Genomic DNA, 20397 nt, shown 5'->3' with positions numbered 1-20397 from the left:
GTAGATGTTACTCCTGCAGGAAAGCATCTCTGGTCAGCCTGGTGCCCCATCTCTATGCATGTCCTCACTGGATCCCACCAGGGAACGGCCTGTTTGCCTGTCTTAACCTGGTACATAGTGTCTTTTGTCGTGTACCCATCACCGAGCACATAGAGGAGGTGTAACAACTATGTTACTTGAACCTGAGGACACTCAGGTATATCGGATGCAAAGGTTGCCTAATTGTGCTTCTCTACTCTTCCTCCAGTTCGCATCGCTGATTTTTTAATAGTTTTATTGAGGCATAATTTGCATTATGCACTTTAACATTCACCCATTTTAAGTGCTCAAAGATTTTTGGTAAATGGAATTGTGCAGCCATGACCACTGTCCCATCTTAGAATATTTTCATCATTTTGAAAATTCCCTCATGCCCATGTGCAGTTAATCCCCACTCCCACCCTCATCCTCAGGCAAACGCTTTCTGTCTCTATAGATTTGCCTATTCTGGACATTTCCTATAAATGGAATCATATAAAATGTGGTCTTTTGTGTCTGGCTTCTTTAGAATGTTTTTGAGGTTCATCTAGGCTGCAGCTTGTATCAGCTTCTTTCTTTATTCCTGAATAATATTCCACTGCATGGATATGCCACATTTTGTTCATCCATTTTTTTCACTAATTGATGAATATTTAGATTGTTTCCAGTTTGTGGCTGTTACAAATAATACTGCTGTGACGTACAAGTCTTTGTGGACATATATCTTCATTCCTCTGGAGTAGATTCCTAGAAGGTGGCTGTCACATGGTAAGAGCTTGTTCAACTTTTTACGAAACAGGTGAGCTTCTGCACAGTAGCCCTATCGTTCTACTACGTTCCCATCAGCAGCATGTGAGCGTTCGGTTGCTCCACAGCCTTGCCAACTCTTGCAGTTGTCTCTCTTTGATTAGAGCCGTTCTAGTGGATGTGAAATGGCATCTCCTTGGGGTTTTAATTTGTGTTTTCCTGACCACTGAAGATTTGTAGCATCTTTTCATGTCCTTGTTGGCTATATCTTTGGTGAAACAGCTATTCAAATCTGGCTCATTTTTAAATTGAGCCATGTGTCTTATGAATGAACTGTAAGAATTCTTTACATTTTCTGGATACCAATCCTTTATCAGATCCAGGATTTGTAAATATTTTCTCCCAGGATATGGTGTGTCTTTTCCTTTTGTCAGCGGTGTGTGTCTCTTGAACTGTACAAGTTTTTTTAATTTTGACGAAGTTTGGCTTATCAATTATTTGTTTTGTGGATTATGCTTTTGGAGTCATATCTTAACTTTGTGCATAAGCAAAGATCATGAAGAAATTCTTCTGGAAGTTTTATGGTTTAGCTCTTATGTAGGTGTATGATCCATTTTGAGTTAGTTTTTAGAAATTCATTTTTGGGGGGCATCCAGGTGGCTCAGTCGGTTGAGCATCTGACTCTTGATTTCAGCTCAGGTCATGATCTCAGCATCGTGAGATCGAGCCACGCGTTGGGCTCTGTGCTCAGCGGGGGGTGGGGGATCTGCTTAAGATTCTACCTCTACCTCTGCCCTTCCTTCTGCTTGTGCACACGCTCTCTCTCTCTCTAAAATAAATAAAATTTTTTAATTCCATTTTTTTGTGTGCGTGGATATCCATTTGTCTCAGTACATTTGTTGTAAAGACTATTCTTCCATTGAATTGCTTTTGCATCTTTGTTGAAATCAGTTGACCATAAATAGAAGGGTTTATTTCTAGCTTCTCAGTTCTGTTCCATTGATCTTAATATACTTGTCCATGAACCAATACCACACTGACTGTAAGGTATTGATTTCTTCATCTTTTTTTTTTTTTTTTAAAGATTTTATTTATTTGACAGAGAGAGACACAGCGAGAGAGGGAACACAAGCAGGGGGAGTGGGAGAGGGAGAAGCAGGCTTCCCGCTGAGCAGGCAGCCCGATGCCGGGCTCCATCCCAGGACCCCGGGATCATGACCTGAGCCAAAGGCAGTCCCTTAACGACTGAGCCACCCAGGCACCCCCTTCTGGGGTTTTAATAGATATGTTGAATTTATAGATGAATTTGAGGAGAATAGCCATCCTGACAATATAAAGTCTTCTAATCCATGAACATAGAAGTTTGTCATTTGTGTAGATCTTCCTTGATTTCTCTCAGCAATGTTTTGTCATTTTCAGTGTATAATCTTGTACTTCTTTTGTTAAAATAGTCCTACATATTTTTATTTTTTTTTATTCTATTGTTGATGGAATTGCTTTCTTTATTTTTAGATTTTTTGGTGTTATTTAGAAATTGTTTTTTTATATTGATCTTATGTCCTGCAACCTTGCTAAACCCATTTATTAGTTTTATCTTTAAAAAATGTATATTCTTGGGCACCTGGGTGGCTCAGATGGTTAAGCGTCTGCCTTCAGCTCAGGTCATGATCCCAGGGTCCTGGGATCGAGTCCCGCATCAGGCTCCCTGCTCCTTGGGAGCCTGCTTCTCCCTCTGTTTCTCTCTCTCTCTCTCTCTCTCTCTCTCTGTCTATCATGAATAAATAAATAAAATCTTTAAAAATAAATAAATAAAATAAAAAATGTATATTCTTTGGGATTTTATGTATATATATATATATATATATATATATATGTTATATAATTTGTTAATAAAGGTAGTTTACTTTTTCCTTTCCAATCTGGATGCCTTTAACTTTTTCCTGCTCGTTGCAATAGCTAGAACCTCCAATACAGTGTTTTGTACGAGTGGCAAAAATGAATATCCTTGCTTTGTTCTCGGTGTTAGGGAAGAAGACATTCAGTCCTTTACCATTAAATATGTTAAGTTGTGGATTTTTTTTACAAAGATTTCATTTATTTATTTGTTTGTTTATTAGAGAGAGCATGACGAGGAGGTGCAGAGGGAGAGGGAGAAGCAGGCTTCCCGCTGAACAGGGAGCCTGACACAGGGCTCAGTCCCAGGACCCTGAGATCATGACCTGAGCTGAGGTCATATGCTTAGCCGACTGAGCCACTCAGATGCCCCAAAGCTGTGGATCTTTCATGAGTAACTTTTTTCTTGTTTTTTTAAAGATTTTATTTACTTATTTGACAGAGACAGTGTGAGAGACCACAAGCAGGGGGAGTGGCAGGCAGAAGGAGAAGCAGGCTTCCCACTGAGCAGGGAGCCCGATGCAGGGCTCGATCCCAGGACCCCGGGATCATGACCTGAGCTGAAGGCAGACGCTTAACTGACTGAGCCACCCAGGCGCCCCTTTCAGTGACTTTTTTCAAGCGGAAGAAGTTTTATTCTATTCTTAATTAGTTGAAAGTTTTTGTCATGAATGGGTATTAGATTCCATCAGATGATTTTACAGCAGCTATCGCAATGATCATGTGGTTTTTGTCCTTTAATCTGCTAATGTGGCATGTAACGCTGATTTTCAAGATGTTGATCCAACATTGCATTCCTGGGGTAAATCCCACTCAGGCATGGTTTTATAATCCTTCTATGCTGTTGGATGTGGCTTGCTAATATTTTGTGAAGTATTTTTGTGTCTGTGTTCACTAGAGATGTTTTCTGCAGTTTTCTTTTCTCATGTCTTTGGCTGGTAATACTGCCCTCATAGGAGTGAAGTGTTTCTTACTCCTCTGTTTCTGAAAGAGTTTGTGAAGGATTGGTATTATTTCTAAAATATTTGATAGAACTGGGGCACCTGGGTGGCTCAGTCAGCTAAGCATCCGACTCTTGGTTTCGGCTCAGGTCATGATCTCAGGGTCATGAGATTGAGCCCCATGTCAGGCTCCATGCTCTACTCAGACTCTGCTTGAGATTCTTTCTTCCTCTCCTTTTGTTCCTCCTACTTGTGCTCTCTCTCTCTGAAATAAATAAATAACATCTTAAAAATATATATTTGGGGGTGCCTGGGTCACTCAGTCGTTGAGCGTCTGCCTTCGGCTCAAGTCATGATCCCGCGGTCCTAGGATCGAGCCCCGCATCGGGCTCCCTGCTCAGCCAGGAAGCCTGCTTCTCCCTCTCCCACTCCCCCTGCTTGTGTTCCCTCTCTCGCTGTGTCTTTCTGTCAAATAAATAAAATCTTAATATATATATATATTTGATAGAACTCACCAGCGAAGCCATCTGGGCCTTTTATTTGAGGGAGGACTTTAATTTTTTTTTTTTTAGATTTTTTTTTTTTTTTTTTAATTTAACAGAGATAGAGAGCACAAGTAGGCAGAGCGGCAGACAGAGGGAGAGGGAGAAGCAGGCTCTCCGCCGAGCAGGGAGCCCAATGCGGGGCTCGGTCCCAGTACCCTGGGATCATGACCTGAGCCAAAGGCAGCCGCTTAACCGACTGAGCCACCCAGGCACCCCAGGACTTCAAATTTTTAAGTCAACTCCTTCACTTGCCTGGGGATCCCCTGAGGTGGGCATCTGCTTCTCTTAGGGGGTTGGATCCTTGTGGTTAGGGAAATTCTTGACCCTTCAGCAGGGATTGAGACCCTCTCTCCCTTCTCTGTGGATGCTCCCATCTCTTTGTCTCAAAGATCATCGCTGTTCTCCACTCTTGTACTGCCCACCTCTGCCTCTTTCTAACTTCCAAATGTGAGAGGCCTCAGAGCTCTGTCCTGGGCTCTGATTCCATCCCATACATTCTCCCTCGCTGATAGTGCCCTTACCCATGTGTGAGGAAGGCATCTGGAGTCCCATCTCTGGACTGGCACAGAATCGTATATTCACTTGGCTGTGTCCCAGTATGACCATGTCCACTTTGGAGCCTCAACCAGTCACCCCCTAGTTTTCCCCCTCCTCATAGTACATCTCTCGTCTTCCCAGTTGCTCACTCAGGAACCTAGTGGTAGGTTTTGGATTGGGGAAGGGATGAGAGTCATTCATCTTTTTCTTCTCCATCAGCCAAGCTGTGACCTAGTTCTCTTGACTCTCCCTCCAGCCCAGGTCTGTCCTACACCTCCACAGCAGGCCACACCATCAGCACATCCCTTAGAACCTGGATCGCTATAATAGCTTCCTGACCGGTGCTTCCACCTTGAGCTCCCTGTAGTCTGCAGGCAGCACGGCAGCCGGAGTGAAATTGTAAAGCTGTAAATCACATCATGTCACTACTCTGCTCAGACCCCTCCAGGGGTTCCCCAGGGCCTCAGGCCCTGCACTGTTGACATGGTTTAGGGAGCAGTTCAGACACTGCTCCTCTAACAGGTAAGATGTGTGGACCCTGGAGATGGAGGGTTGAGGACACTTAGCTCCTCCATCCCGAGCCGAGCTCTCCTCGGTTCTTTATAGAGTATTTGTCCAACAAGTCTTGTTGGGATCCTCCCAAAGAGACAGCAGGGATAGCCCCATTTTATAGATGAGCAAACTAAAGGCGAGAGAGGGGAGGAGATCTCCCCAAGATCACTCAGTAATAAGTGGCAAACAAAAAAGTCAACAGGTAGACAGATAACAAATTGTGACCCATCCATACTTGGCAATAAAAGGAATGAACTGTCGGTACAATATGAATGAATCTTAACATCATACTGCTTAGTGAGAAAAGCCAGACTGAAAAGAATGTATGCTGTGTGATTCTATCTTAGTCCATTCGGGCTGCTATCACAAAATGCAGTAGATTGGGTGTTATAAACAACGTAAATTTACTTTGCATGGTTGTAGAGGCTGGGAAGTCCAGAATCAAGGAACTGGCAGATTCAGTGTCGAGTCAGGTCCTGCTTCCTGGTCCACAGACAGCTAACTATGCTGTGTGTGTCCTCACGTGGTGGGAGTGGCGGGGGGAGCTCTCCATCTCTTTTATAAAGGCACTGATTCCATTCATGAGGACTCCACCCTCATGACCTAATCACCTCCCATACCATCAGTGTAGGGGTTAGGATTGCAACGTACAGATTTTGAGGGGACACAAACACCCCATAAAAGAGAAGCTTCCATTTATATAAAACTCTGGAAATTGCAAACTAATCTATAGCAACAGAAAGCAGTGCTTGCCTGAGAACAGCAGAATTGGGGAGGAGGAAGTTAGGGAAGAGGCAGAGATTATAAAGGGGTGTGAGGAAGCTTTGCGGGATGGTGGATGTGTGTACTATTTTGATTTTGGTGATGGTTTCAGGGGTGTATAATATGTCAAATGTATCTAAATGTACACTTTGAATGCATACGTGCAAGTTATGGTATGTCAGTTATAGCTCAATAAAGCTGTTTTTTGGTTTTTTTTTTTTTTTAAGATTTATCTTAGAGAGAGTGTGAGTGGAAGGAGGGGCAGAGGGAAAGAATCTTCAAGCAGACTCCCTGCCCAGTGGAGCCTGATTCGGGATGGGGCTGGATCTCACAACCCTGATCTGAAACCAAGAGTCAGATGCTTAACCGACTGAGCCACGCAGGAACACGTTTTGTTTTTTTTAAAGCAACAGAAGACTGATTCTCAACAACAACAACAAAAAACACTGATTCTCACTGCAGCTTCTGAGTCCCCTAAGGTCTGCTGTCTCCGCTGGGGCTCCGAGGCCTGGGGTGGAGTTCAGGCCAGGATGGTAAGGGGACCTGTGGGCTCTCAGGGCATTGTGGTCCCTATCACATGGGGACAAGCCCAGCTCAGGAGCTCCCGGGCTGGGGCCAGCTGTGTCCTCCCATGTAGGTAACTTTGGGGTCCTGCTTTTGCCATTTGACACAAACACTTTCCTCGATGTTACGTAGTCCTCAAGATTACCGCTGTTTTGAAATGTTCGATTCCTATATGCCTATGCTCACCTCATACCTCTCCCTTCCTATTTCACACGAAGAAGTGTGCCTCAGAGTTAGGCTTTGCTCCAGTGAAGCTCCCGCTTTTTTCCTTTTCTGCTTGACTCCCCCTCATTCTCCTACCACTTACATCAGCCACTCCCCCAACAAAGACCCCTGCTAACACTCGTGGATTTTCTTCTCTATTTTTCTCCATATTCATAGAAACCATCTGTGCGCATCTATATGTCCATATTTGGGAGTTTTTGTCTGTTTTACAGAAAATGGACTCTGCTATACAAGATTTTTGAGGCTTCTTTTCCCCACACCTTCTGCCAAAGCTCTAATCTACCCCATGTACTCGTCCCACTATTTATTCAGTCATTCCCATTGCCTTTCCTGGCGTCCTCTTCATTCCCACATTTTGGCCACTTGGTGTTCTTGAAAGATGTTGTATTTTTTACACCCGCATCTTTAATCCAGCTGTAATTATTAATAAATGTTCCATGTTTTTCTCCAGTTAGGCTAGCCTCGCTTGAAAACTGTCCTTTTCTAGGGCACCTGGGTGGCTCAGTCAGTGAGGCATCTGCCTCAGGTCATGATCCCAGGGTCCTGGGATCGAGCCCCGTGTCAGGCTCCCTGCTCAGCAGAGAGTCTGCTTCTCCCTCTTCCTCTCACTTGTTCTCTCTCAAATAAATAAAATCTTTAAAAAAAAAAAAAGAAAGAAAGAAAACTATCCTTTTCCCACCAAAGTACACTGCCATCATTGTCACAGCCTTTCTCATACAGACAGCAACCTGCTTCCGGGTTCCCTCCCAGCCTTCGTCCCCCTTCCTGGACCATAGTCACTTTGTCCCAACTCATTGTCCCTTTTCACAGTTTTCTTAGCTATTCCTGGACATTGATTCTCACAAGCGAATTTTAAGATTACTTTATTCCCTTCAAAAACACACAAATCCTGTTAGGATCCTAATGGATTCTAACATATTAAGTTTATGTATTTTGAGAAAACAGACTTATTCATGATATTAAATCTTTCGATTTGTTCAGGATCTATTTTTAATTAACAAGCACTAAATTTTAGTTACGGAGATAAAGAAGGAAACAAACTGATCAGACACTCCTGCTTTTGGAGCTTAAATTAGAAGGCTTCTCTTTTCATTTTTTGGGCTCTAATTTGGTTGAATTTAACCTGCAAAAATCTAGAGGAAGCCCAACTGGGCGTTTTAGGATCGGAAAGGATTTGGCTTCGTGTCTGCTAGTATAACAGCCTGGGTGAAGGACACTGGATTTCAGATCCCAGGGAAGGCAGGACAACAGACACTATTACCAACATTACTGTTATTATTCGTTGCCAATAGTCTATGGAGAATTGCTGCATAAATGATTTCTTAATACTATCTTTAGGTTTAGTATGAAGTGTATTCTGAGACTGATAAAATGAATTGAGGAGCTTTCCATATTTTTCCCTTGATTTTGAATTAAGTAACTATGAAATCCAGATAGATGTGATTTTGTGTATATTTTACATAAACTACAGATCTTCCTTGACTTACGATGGGGTCATGTCCTGAGAAGCCCATCATAAGCAGAAAATACTGTAAGTCAGAAATGCATTTCATACACCACCTAACCTACTGAGCATCACAGCCTAGCCTGGCCTTGCTTAGACATGCTCAGAACACTTACAATAGCCTACAGTTAGGCAAAATCATCGAACACCAAGTGTATTTTATAACAAAGCATTAAACAGCTCATGTAATTTATTGAATGCTGTATACTGAAAGTGAAAAGCAGCCTGGTTTTTTGGGTGCAGAATGGTTGTAAGTGTATGAGTTGTTCACCCCCGTGATCATGCGGCTGCTACCACTGCCTCCACATCAGGAGAGAGGATCGCACTGCATGTCGCTAGCCCAGGGGAAAAATCCAAATTCAAAATTCGAAGTACGGTTTCTACCGACACGTATCGCTTTTGCACCATCGTCGAGGAAAACCGTAAGTCGAACCATCATTGAGTCAGGGAACATCTGTATTAACAAAGTTTAAATAACTTTGGAATGATATCCTTTAAAGTCTTGCTACTCTAAGTGTGGTCCACTGGACCAGCAGCATCAGCATCACCTAAAAGCTATGTGCAAAAGCAGATTCCTGGGGCTCACCCAGGCCCACCGGACTGGAATCTGTATTTTAAGGGGACTCCTCTGGGGACTCTTGTGGGCATTGAGCAGCCCCCCTCTCCAACCTAGGTAAATCTCAGCTGTGGGCCATCTGGTCCTGGAACTCTAAATCACCTTTCCAGGCTCTAGGGAGAAAATTGGCCATTTCACATTTTGCCTCGTCTAGTCCCAGATCAATGTTGATCATTCATATTTAGCTAGGAAATCATTCACTTCCTCCAGCTTTTCATTCTCTGCGGTAGAGTTGCAAGTAGTCATAAACTTTTTTTTTTCCCCCAAGGAGTCGTAAACTCTTAAATTCCATCACTCCGGTGTCTGGACGTCTGTGGTCCGTTTTCCCAGGCCTTGTGTGATATGCTGTTTACCACCACAGATAGGCCTGGAGCTTCCTGGGAGAAGTTGCTCAGCCCAGTCCGATAGAGTCCAGGGCCCAAGGAGGCTGGGCCTGGTGTCCTCCAGAAGACCTGGATGAGGCCTGGGAGTACTCCCTTTCGGGGCGGGGCTCAGGCAAGGAAGTGGTGTAGGGGTGTGAATGAGGTGCCGGTGCATTCTGTGGGACGCAAGGTTCGAAGTGGCCTCCAGCTGAACATCATTTCCCCACCGTGGGGTGAGGGGCTGAGTGAGGGTCTAATTTATCCCACTCAGCCCAAACCTACCCATTTCCCAACCCCACCCAAGGCTCACTCCCTGCAGCATCCCTCCCCTCCTCTCCTCCCTCCAGTGGGTGCTACCCAGGATTTAGGTGGCAAGGGGGATGGAGTGTGGGCTGCCAGTAGGTCAACCAATTTCCTTGAGACTTTGTTTGCTCACTCAAAGTTGTAGAGGGTATGGGCAGCTTGCAAGGCAGTTCAGAGAAAACCGTATGAGAAGTGGCATTCATAAACGATGGGCAGTTTTATCATTAATGAAGAGGAGTCCTTGGCCTCCCCATTTCCCCAAGGGGCTGTACCCCATAGCCCCTCAGATGGGAGAGTTTCCCTTGGATATTTCTGTAGCAAAGACTCCTGAAGAAGCAGGCTAGTGAGAAGGAATAAGCGTACGTCCAGTCAACAAGCATTTACAAGCATTTATCGCGGTGTCCCAGGCACTGTTCTCAAGGCTGGGTGCATCCGTGACCAAGGCCAGCGGTTTGCTGGTGGGCCAGGTGAGGGTTGAGAGAGACAGCGGGGAGCCAAGGATGACCCTTGGGTTTCTAGATGGATGAAGTTGCCATTAGCTGGACTGGGGTGGGCTGTAGGAAGGGCAGGTTTGGAGGGAAGATACTGAGTGTGTGATACCCTTTGGACATCCGTGGGAAGGTGTCCAGGAGGAAGTCTGCTACACAAGTCTGGGGTTCAGGGAGAGAGAGAGAGGAGGAGGAGGCATAAAGGTAGTATAAAGGAAGTAAAGGCAGTTGAGGCTGGGGCAGGTTACTCTGCCTTCCTGAGCCTCCAGGGCAGCCCTCAGATGGCCTCCCTCTGCCCTCATCCCCTGATTCTCTCCACCATCCCTGCCATGACCTCCAGGAGTCTGGGTTCCTATGATGCACAGTGGAATGGCCCCCAGGGCTGCCTCACTGGTCTCCTCCCCTCAAGACCAGCCTGTCTCTAACACTTTATTCATTCATTCATTTATTCATTCACTGAATCATTTATTTCAGAAACATTTGATGGAGCCTCTCTCCTGTGGTTCTCACCAGGGGGTGAACTGATCCCGTGGGAGGAGCCTGGAAATGTGAAGGGACATTTAGTTGCCACAGTGACTGGGCAGGGAGCAGGGGTGCTCGGGGTCCTGCACGAAAGGAATTGCCCTTTCCCGCAACTGGCTCCGGAGGGCCCAGCTGTGAGTAGACACAGTGTGATCTGGCTGGAGGCACAGCAGGTAAGGCCAGCATGGTGTGAGGATCCTGAATGCACAGATGAGGCAAGGATGTTTCTGGCTGGGGAAGAGCAGGGAGGCTTCCTAGAGGAGGTGACTTTGGAGCTGTGTCTTAAAGGATGAGTAGGATTTACAGACAGGATGGGACAGGAATTCCAGGCAGAGAAAGTAGGTGTGCAAAGGCAGAGGAGTGTGGACTCAGACTGTGCAGAAAAGGAGGTGGTGGTCCCCTGGCAGCCCAGAGGGCCCGGCTAGGCCTGGACTGTGAGACTCATTTCTGCTCTGGCTGTTCCACTCACTTGGCAGGAGGCCCCACCTCTGGCTTCTGTTTTCCCAAATGTAGGACAAGAAGGAGGGTCAGTTTCCAAGGAGTCTCTGGGGCCCAGAGCTCAGGGCCAGAGCAGAGGCATTGTCCTGAGAAACAGGAGGCCAGGACCACCAGTCTCTCCTCCTCTCACCACCTCCCAGCCCTTGAGCAGTCATCTTCCTACCCTCCTGACAATTCACCTTGAGAAGAGCTTGATGGGCCCATTTTCCAGATGAGGACACTGAGGCCCCTTGTGCTGAAGTCAAGGGCCCCAGTGGTGGCCTCTCAGTGGTCTGATAGTGACCTGGCAGAGAGCCATCAGCAATGGGCGTGGGGAGGAGATGGAGGGTGGAGGGGAGGCGGGGAGATGGGAAGGGTGGAGCAGGGGGTGGAGGACATGGGGGAGGGTGGAGGGCATGGGGGAGAGTGGGAGGGTGGGGCCCATCTCTGGTCTCGCTGCGGAGGCGCGGAAAGCCGGAAGGCCAAGGGGGCAGGCCGGTCCCTGCTGTGGGGGGCAAGCCCAGGGGAGGGAGCCCCGCGCGGGATCGCGCCCGCTGCCCGGCCTGCTGGGGCCCTAGCCTCACGCTCCTCAAAGCAGGGATGCAGCCGGAGGCTGACCCCGGAGCCGGGCGGGACGGCGAGCGCCGGGAAGCGCGGGAGAGGACTAGAGGCGCGCCCACTAAATAAAGGCCGTTCAGTAAGTGATGGAATGGGAACAGACCTCCATAAATGAGCATGCCGGAGGAGGCCATATCTGTGGAAAATAGAAGTGTGCACAGAGAAAAGATACAGAGGACCATACACTAACGCTTAATGTCTGTCCCTGCGCGATGGGGTTGCAGGACATTTTCTATTTTATTTTGCTTCTTCACATTTTGTTAATTTTCTGTAATAAAATGTTATTTTCCTAATATTATAAAAGCGGTTATCTCTAGGTGGATCATGGTCCCGCTTTGTTCCTTCTTTTTTTTATATATTCAATAATTTTTTAAAGCATGCGTAGCTTTTTTTTTTTCTTTTTAAGATGTATTTATTTGTTTGACAGAAAGAGCACAAAGGAGGAGCGGGAGAGGGGGAAGCAGGCTCCCTGCTGAGCAGGGAGCTGGACACAGGCTCCATATGGGGCCGGATCCCAGGACCCCGGGATCATGACTTGAGCCAAAGGCAGATGCTTAACCCACTGAGCCACCTAGGCGCCCCCCACCAAAACTTCTTAAGGGGGCCTCTTAAGTGACTTCCCCAGAGATTTAAGATGCAGGCTTTTAGAAACTAGCTGAAGGATACCACTTCATAGCTGTATCCAGCCTTGAGGGGTCACTTCCTGAGATCATGACCTGAGTTGAAACCAAGAGTTAGACCCTCAACCGACTGAGCCACCCAGGAGCCCCAGGAAACACCAAGTTTAAAATGTAGCCTTAGAAAGATTTTTACCTCGGGGGGCCTGGGTGGCTCAGTCGTTAAGCATCTGCCTTCGGGAGGGTCCTGGGATCGGGCTCCCCCCGCTCCGCGGGAAACCTGCTTCTCCCTCTCCCACTCCCCCTGCTTGTATTCCCTCTCTCGCTGTGTCTCTCTCTGTCAAATAAATAAATAAAATCTTAAAAAAAAAAAAAAAAAGAAAGAAAGAAAGAAAGAAAGATTTTTACCTCCTGGACTCTACACCCTGAAGCCATTCTGGCGGTTGGAGTCCAGCCAGAGATCCATGGACCTAGAGTGCCCCCTACAGGCGGAGGCGTGCTAATAACATGCAGCCTGCGCAGGCCCCGGTGGCACAGGGCAAGGCAGCCAGGTCCTGGAGCAGGACCCGTGGTCAGACAAGGCCGGCTCACAGGAGGGGCCTGTTGAGGGGTCCAGGGCATCGGCCTCATAGCGAGCCTTCACCAACACAAATATGCATATTCTCCCTGCAGGCAAAGCTGGAGGAAACGGCACTACCTTGCCAAGCTCAGCTCAGCATACTGGCTGGGGCATCCTCCAATAAGAGCCACCTGGGAGCCTTGATTGCCCCTGAAGCCCGGGACCCTATCGGGCAGCCCATGATCTATAAAGCAGAGATGACACCTCTTACCTTATAGGAGTGAGGAGATGAAAAGCTAGTGTGGGTGGAGGATGTGGGCCAGCACGTAAGGCAGAGGAAGCCTCAGGAGCGGGGGGTTGTACAGCCGTGGTGGTTTTAGGGCAGTGATGGCCTAGAGACGCAGCTGAGACCATTAGGAAATATGGAGCTCTAACCCCTCCAGGCTCTGCAGGACCCAATTTTGCAGATGAAGAAATAACTGGGAGGTTAAGAATTGGGCCCTGGCACAGAGCTGGTAAGCGAAGGCACTATGGTTTGTAACAAAAAACTTTCACAAGGGCCAAGGAATTGTGAAGAAAGAAGCACATTGACCCTTCGGGCAAGCCTCTGGCCTTCTCAGGCTTCAGCTTCCCTCTTGCTGTAATGGGGTGGCCAAGGGGGGCACAAATTCCAAGAACCCTTAGCCCTTGCCCAGGTGGCCTGCACAAGTCTGATGGGCTGGAGAAAGCGGCCATGGCCATATTGGGAACCAGCATTATGGCCCCACTAACCACAGACACTGAGACCTCAGCTAGGAAGACCCTGGCATCTGAGAATCCTGCATGTTGACCCCAGCCTTGACCCATCAGGTTTGGCACCCCTTCCCCTCCCAGGGCATGCTGCCCAGATTCCAGACTCTCACTGCAAAGGCCAGAATGTCTCGAAGTTCTGCCACGTTTGGCTGGGCTACTTCTTACTGCCTAGCACCAGGCACTCCAGGAGGGTGTATTTGGGCAATCCTGAAGGCCCCATCCACCCTGGAGTCTCTCCCTATCAATGGCCTGAACGAGGGGGTTTGTCCTAGGCATGGGAAGGATAAATCCTCCGTTGCTCCTTTTCTATGCACAAACACTGGTACAGGAGGGCCCTTCACCCAAGAATTAAATCTGGTCCTGAGCAAAAAAACCCAACCAAACAAACAAACAAAAACCCATCATTTCAAATCTGCCGGGCGTTTGTGCTGCCAGTGACCCCTGGGACTGTGGCTGTGTTGGTGCCATCTGGTGGCCAAGTGGCCTCTGGGAGCAAGGGGGCAGTGTGGTTTCCTGGATGGGCCTCAGAGTGTATTTGCAAACCTGTCGTTTAGGAGCCTCTTCTAGAAGAAAGTAACCAATGCTCTAAGGGTTCCCAGAGGGCCTGGGACCCTCTAGAGGGAGGAGGAGAAGCACTGAATCACTGAGCAGCTTCTCCTTTGCTGCTCCCATGGGAGCCTTTTTCTGGGTCAGAGGGAGGGGAGCTGCCTCAGAGTCCCCTCCCAAAGCTCCAGGAAACTGGATGGTGGCTGGAAGGGAAGGGATTCAATGGGGACCCCTCTGGCTCTGGCCTCCAGTTTGCCAGGTGTGAGACCAGGAGAGCTCCCTCGCCCTTCCCATCCTTCTCCCTCTTCCTTCCTCTCTCCTCCTCTCCCCTTTTCTCCTTTCTCTCTTCTTTTCTCCCTTCCCCTGCCACACCAGACCACTCCCCTGACCCTCCCTCAGAGCCCACGTGGTGTTCTGGGCAGCCTCTTTCCCTCTCCAGGCCTCAGTTTTCCCACCAGTAATGCAGTGGTTCTGGATTCTCATCCAAGGAACGTGGCAGCAGGGGAGGGCTCCATGTCTATTTGGGTGGCTATGACCACTCTTCCTGGACACAGCTCCTGGGGTGTGTGGGCAGGAGTCTTTCCAGGCTATATAGATACCTAGCAGTGGAGTTGTTGGGGCACAAGAGACATGTAGTGTCAACATGACTAAATAATACGAAATGGTTTTCCAAAGTGGTGGTACCAATTTATTTTTACTTTTATTATTTTTTAAGATTTTATTATTTATTTGACAGAGAGAGACACAGCAGGACAAGGAATACAAGCAGGAGGAGCAGAGAGGGAGAAGCAGGCTTCCTGCGGAGCAGGGAGCCCGATATGGGGCTCGATCCCAGGACCCTGGGATCATGACCTGAGCCAAAGGCAGATGCTTAAGGACTGAGCCACCCAGGCGCCCCGGTGGTACCACTTTACAACCCCATCTGCAGTGGACGAGAGTTCCTGTCGCTGCATCACCCTCACCAACACTTCTTTTTGACTGATGTGTACTCATTCATCTGATTAATATAAAGTGGACTTTCATCATCGTTTGGGTTTGCATTTCCCTGGGTATCAATGAGGTTGGACATCTTTTCATATGTGTCTGGGTGTTCCTGTAAGTTCCCTTACAAGTCCTGTGCCTATTTTTCTATTGGACTGTTTGTCTTTCTTTCTTTTTAAGATTTTATTTCTTCATTTGAGAGAGAGAGAGAGCAAGAAGGAGTAGGGGCAGAGAGAGATGGAGAAGCAGACTCCTCACTGAGCAAGGAGCCCAATGCTGTACTCAATCCCAGGACCCTGAGATCATGACCTGAGCTGAAGGCAGACGCTTAACCGACTGAGCCACCTAGGCGCCCCTGTCTTTCTTGAGAACTCATGAGAGTTTTTTACACATCCTATCTTTATTTACTTGTATTTTTTTAAGAAGGCTCCACGCCTAACATGGGGATCAAACTCACAACCCTAAGATCAAGCTTTACCAACTGAGCCAGCCAGGTGCCCCGAGTTTTGTACATATTCTGGATGGTAATCCTTTGTTGGTTATGTCTGACAAATACCTTCTCCCAATTTGGTCTTGTCCTTCCGCTTTCTTTATGGTGTCCTGTTTTTCTTTTAACTTTGTATTTTTACATAATTTCAGACTTATATAGAAAAGTTGCAAAGGCAGTGTAAAGAATTTCTTCCATACTCTTTACCCAGATTCCCCAAATGTTAACATTTTACCACATTTGCATCCTCTTCATCTCTTGCTCTCTGTATATAACATTATGGATATAACACAGGTACACACACACAAACACATACACACATACTTATCCCCCCCCACTCCCACTTCCTGCAAGAGACTTGAGAGTAAGGGACAGAGGCAGAATGATGTCTTTTTACACCAAATACTTAGGTGTATATCTTCTAAAAATAAGAACATTCTCTTGTATGTAAACATAACATTGAAAAAGTCACAAAATCAAGAAATTAACACTAATACACTACCATTATCTAATCTACAGACCTTATTCAGATTTCACCAATTTTCCTAATGATATCCTTTAGTGCAAAAGAAAAGCCCATATCATATGTGTTTCATTCCATTGTTAGGTCTCTTTAGAGTGGGGTCTGTCAAGTTTCTTCATCTAAAGTCATTATTTTTCCCTTTGTAATTAATAAGTATATTGTGGGGAGGTACTATGGGACTATATCATTACCGTGTTACTTTACTTCTTAAGTTCACTATTTTTATGTCCATCGATGATTTTACCTAAATTATTAATATGATGGTTGCTGAAGAGTGTAATTTCATCCTTCCTAATAAATCTCCTAGTTGGCTTTCTGTTGTTTTCCCTTATTATTTATTTATACCTGTATAAATTCATGTATTCTTTTATTTGATGGGTTATAATCCCTTCCTATCCTTATGTTATTTTGATCCTCAAATTGTCCCAGATTTGGCAGATGAAGCCTCTTAAGCTGGCTCCAGTGTTTTATGATGTCTTTTGCTCAACAGAATTTAACTCAGAAGAAGTTGAATTTATTGGTCTCCCATCATGGCTGGTACTTTCTATACCTTAAGAAATCTTTCCCCGCTCAACTTTATAAAGATATTCTCCTATATCTACTTTGAAAAGTTAGAGCTATTTGCCTTTCTCATTTCAGTCCTTAACATACCTGGAATTAACTTCTTCCGTTAACTTTTTATTGAACTGTAACATATACACAAAACATGCTCAATAGAGAAGTGTACAGCTTGGTTTATCTACCTCTTACAGAAGTAAGTAAATAGATTCCTGTAACCAGCACATGGATGGATCAAGAGATGGAACATTCCGAGAATCCCATGAGCTCCTTGTGTGTCCCCCACTTGCAATCACTTCTCTTCCCTCACCCCCAAGGATGGCCACTCTCCTGACTTTACACATGACTGAAAACATGATGTGAGGTAGACTCCATGTCAGTTAGGGTTTTCCAGAGAAAACAGAACCAATAGGAGACACATAGATAGTTCATAGATAGATTGATTTTAAGGAATTGGCTAACGTGACTGCAGGGTTTGCCATGACCAAAGTCTGTAGGTAGAATTTCTTCTATTAAGGACACCAGTTGCTGGGTTAGGGCCCACCCTAATCTAGTATGACCTCATCTTAATTTGATTATGTCTGCAAAGACCCTATTTCTAAATAAGGTCATAGTCACAGATACCTGGCGGTTAGGATTTTAACATATCTTCATGGGGAATACAATTTACCCCATAACAGACGCCAATTTAATTGTTTCCCTGTGGGGGACTAGTTGACCTGCATCATTTAGTCAGTAGCCCTACCTTTCCCCTGTGGCCTGCAGTGCTAGCTCTGGAGTCCACTGAGTGGACACGGAAGGCTTTGGTCTGTTACTGGGTTTTCTACTCCATTCCAATGGCCTAGTGTCATATTCCTGAACAAATACCCACCCTGTTCCAATTACCCAGTTTTCTAACAGGACTAGACATCTGGTGGAACAGGCCTTCTCATTTTCTCTTCTTTAATACTGTAGAGGCTCATCTAAGGTCTTTGATTTTCCATATAAATTTGAGAAACATCTTGTCAACTTACACACATGCGCGCGCGTGTGCGTGCACACAAATTGGGAGTTTGACAGGAGCTGCACTGAGCCTAAGGATCACCTCTCTTCTTCTAGGAAGACTTCTCTCCTCACCAACCCCATTAGCTCTCTGTCTCCTGCAGATTCACACTTTCCCCACCCTGTTCTGTGGAGGTGATTGGGCCTAAGCACGCCAGTCCCCACCCTCATTCTTCCCCTGTGGTGTATTCTTTCCTTAAGGCCCCCTCCCACGTTTCCTCTGTGTGCCCGTATCCCAGACCTCTCTGTGAAGATCCTGAGGAAGCAGCTCTCCTGCCCCCGCCCCTCTCTAGAGGGCCCAGAAGAGAGTCCTGGGAATCCATAATTCTTGGCGTGGGCTCTTCCTCCGAGGCACCACCCTCCTCACAATCCATTAGTATAGCAGCCAGTGTAATCCTTAAACTTAGGTCAGATCATATTCTTCCTCTGTTCCAAAGCCTCCCATGGTTCCCCAGGTCATCCAAAGAAAAGCCCAAATCCTCACCATGGCTTTTGAGACTCTATGCCACCCGCAACCCCCTACCCTCACCTCCACCCACTGCCTCTCTGACCCCATCCCTTGCAGTTTTCCACACGCCCTGGCCTCCTTGCTATTCTCCAGGCACAGTCTAGGTTCAGGGTCTTTGCCTTTGCTAGTCTCTCTTTCTAGAACTCTCTTCCCCTAGCTATGTCCCTATGTCCCTGGCTTGCTCCTTTACTTCCTCAAATCTCAGCTCAAATAGTACCTTGTCCTTGAAGCTTTCCCTCACCACCCTGTATCTCTATAAAAGATACAAAATTGCAGATGTCCCTTCCTCATGCTCCCATCCTCCTTTCTCTGCTGCTTTATTTTTTCATCCTAACCATAACTGTCATTGCCATCAAACTGTATATTCTTTATTCTGTTAATGTCTGAGTCCTCTCACTAGCTTGTGACCTCATGATGGCTGAGATCTTTGCCTGTTTCATTCAAAAGCACCTAGAACAGTGCATAGAGCACAGGGGTTGTTGAGCAAATATTTATTGAATAACTGAACTGGGAGGGAGGATACCGGGTCCAGCCTGGACTCTTCCATTCACTTGCTGGAGATTTGAGGGATCCATTCACCAATCCAGGCCCCAGTTTCCACTTCCGTAAAATGGGGGAGGATGTCTGTGTCTCTAAGGCCCTTCCAGCTCTACCGAGTGTCATGGGGTTTCATGAGAAAGGGGTGAACTGACCTGGTTGAATGGCCTGTTTGCTGCCCCCTTATGATGGGGCCTACTCTTCCTCAGTACTGGAGTGTCTTAGGCTTCCCCAAACTCCCAGCTCTGCCCATCCCTGTGAGGAAGTATGTGTTAGGAGGGTGCCTCTTACTCCGGGGACATCCTTTCTGCTGTCTTGCCCCACTGGCCTGTCCCCCATCCATCTCCTCAGCATTTGAGGCCCCCCTAAAAGGGCCTCTTTGTCTTTGATACCTCTCATACCATTTGCGCTTTTTATCACTGACCCAGTGTTATGGGCTGAATTGTGTCTCCCCCAGATTCTCAAATCTGCCCACTTTTTACCTCCCTCTGCCCCAACTCAGCATCACCTGTGTTCTGGAAGACTACATAAAGATTCTCACTGGCTTCCACTTTTGCCTTCACGATCTCCAAGCCCTTCTCCATCTTCTTTCTTTCTTTCTTTCTTTTTTTTTAAGATTTTATTTATTTATTTGACAGAGACAGCTAGAGAGGAAACACAAGCAGGGAGAGTGGGAGAGGGAGAAGCAGGCTTCCCGCCGAACAGGGAGCCCGATGTGGGGCTCGATCCTAGGACCCTGGGATCACGACCTGAGCCGAAGGCAGACGCCTAACGACTGAGCCACCCAGGCGCCCCTCTCCGCCTTATTTCTAAAGACAGGTAATACACACATGATTTAAAAATTCCAGCTCTACAGGTCACCCCTCTAGAGGCAGCTTCTCTGTTTCGTGGTCCCCTTCCAGTCTGGGCATCCTAGGTACTCGTGTGGCTACACATATTCGCCCCAGCCCGTCTACCCACATGGCTCCGGGCTGTACACTCCATCGAGGCGTCCTCTTCCCATCTAAGTGGACACCTCAGTCTCTTAGGCAGCCCCGGCCTTTCAGGCTGGACCGGGTGTATCAGTCTCTAACCAGTCACTTCTTTGTCCCAAAGCTCTGCAACTTGGGATAAAACCCTTTGCTCTCTTCTTTGCCCCACCTCCCACGTGGCCATGGGGTCCCTCCCTCAGGGCTCAGTTTCCAAGTCACCTCTTTTGGGCGGCCCACCCGTCACGTTCTATCACAGCACCTGCACCTGACTATGCTTGGGACTATAGTCTTATTGGTGAGTCCTCTAACGCCCTCCCCGCCCGGAGACAGGAGCGCGGAGGCCGAGGCCAGGCCCACAGGTCCGTCCCGCCCCCGAGGAGAAAACCAGCTTGCGCCGGCTTCGCAGCTACGTGAAGGAAGACTACCACTCCCAGAAACCCCTTCGCGGGGGGAGGGGCTGGAGATTTGCCCTCCAAGCCCTTCCTGCGGAGGAGACTGAGCATGCGCAACGTCAGCTGCGCTTAGCCCGAGAGGCTGCGCGGGCGGGGACTGCATCTCCCAGCAGGCCCTGCGTGCCATTTTCATCACCGCGTGACGAGTGAC

The sequence above is a fragment of the Mirounga leonina genome, unplaced genomic scaffold (genome assembly GCF_011800145.1).
Source record: "Mirounga leonina isolate KUSES-001 unplaced genomic scaffold, KU_Mleo_1.0 Mir_94, whole genome shotgun sequence".
Classification (NCBI taxonomy): domain Eukaryota; kingdom Metazoa; phylum Chordata; class Mammalia; order Carnivora; family Phocidae; genus Mirounga; species Mirounga leonina.
This window is presented reverse-complemented; position numbering follows the sequence as displayed.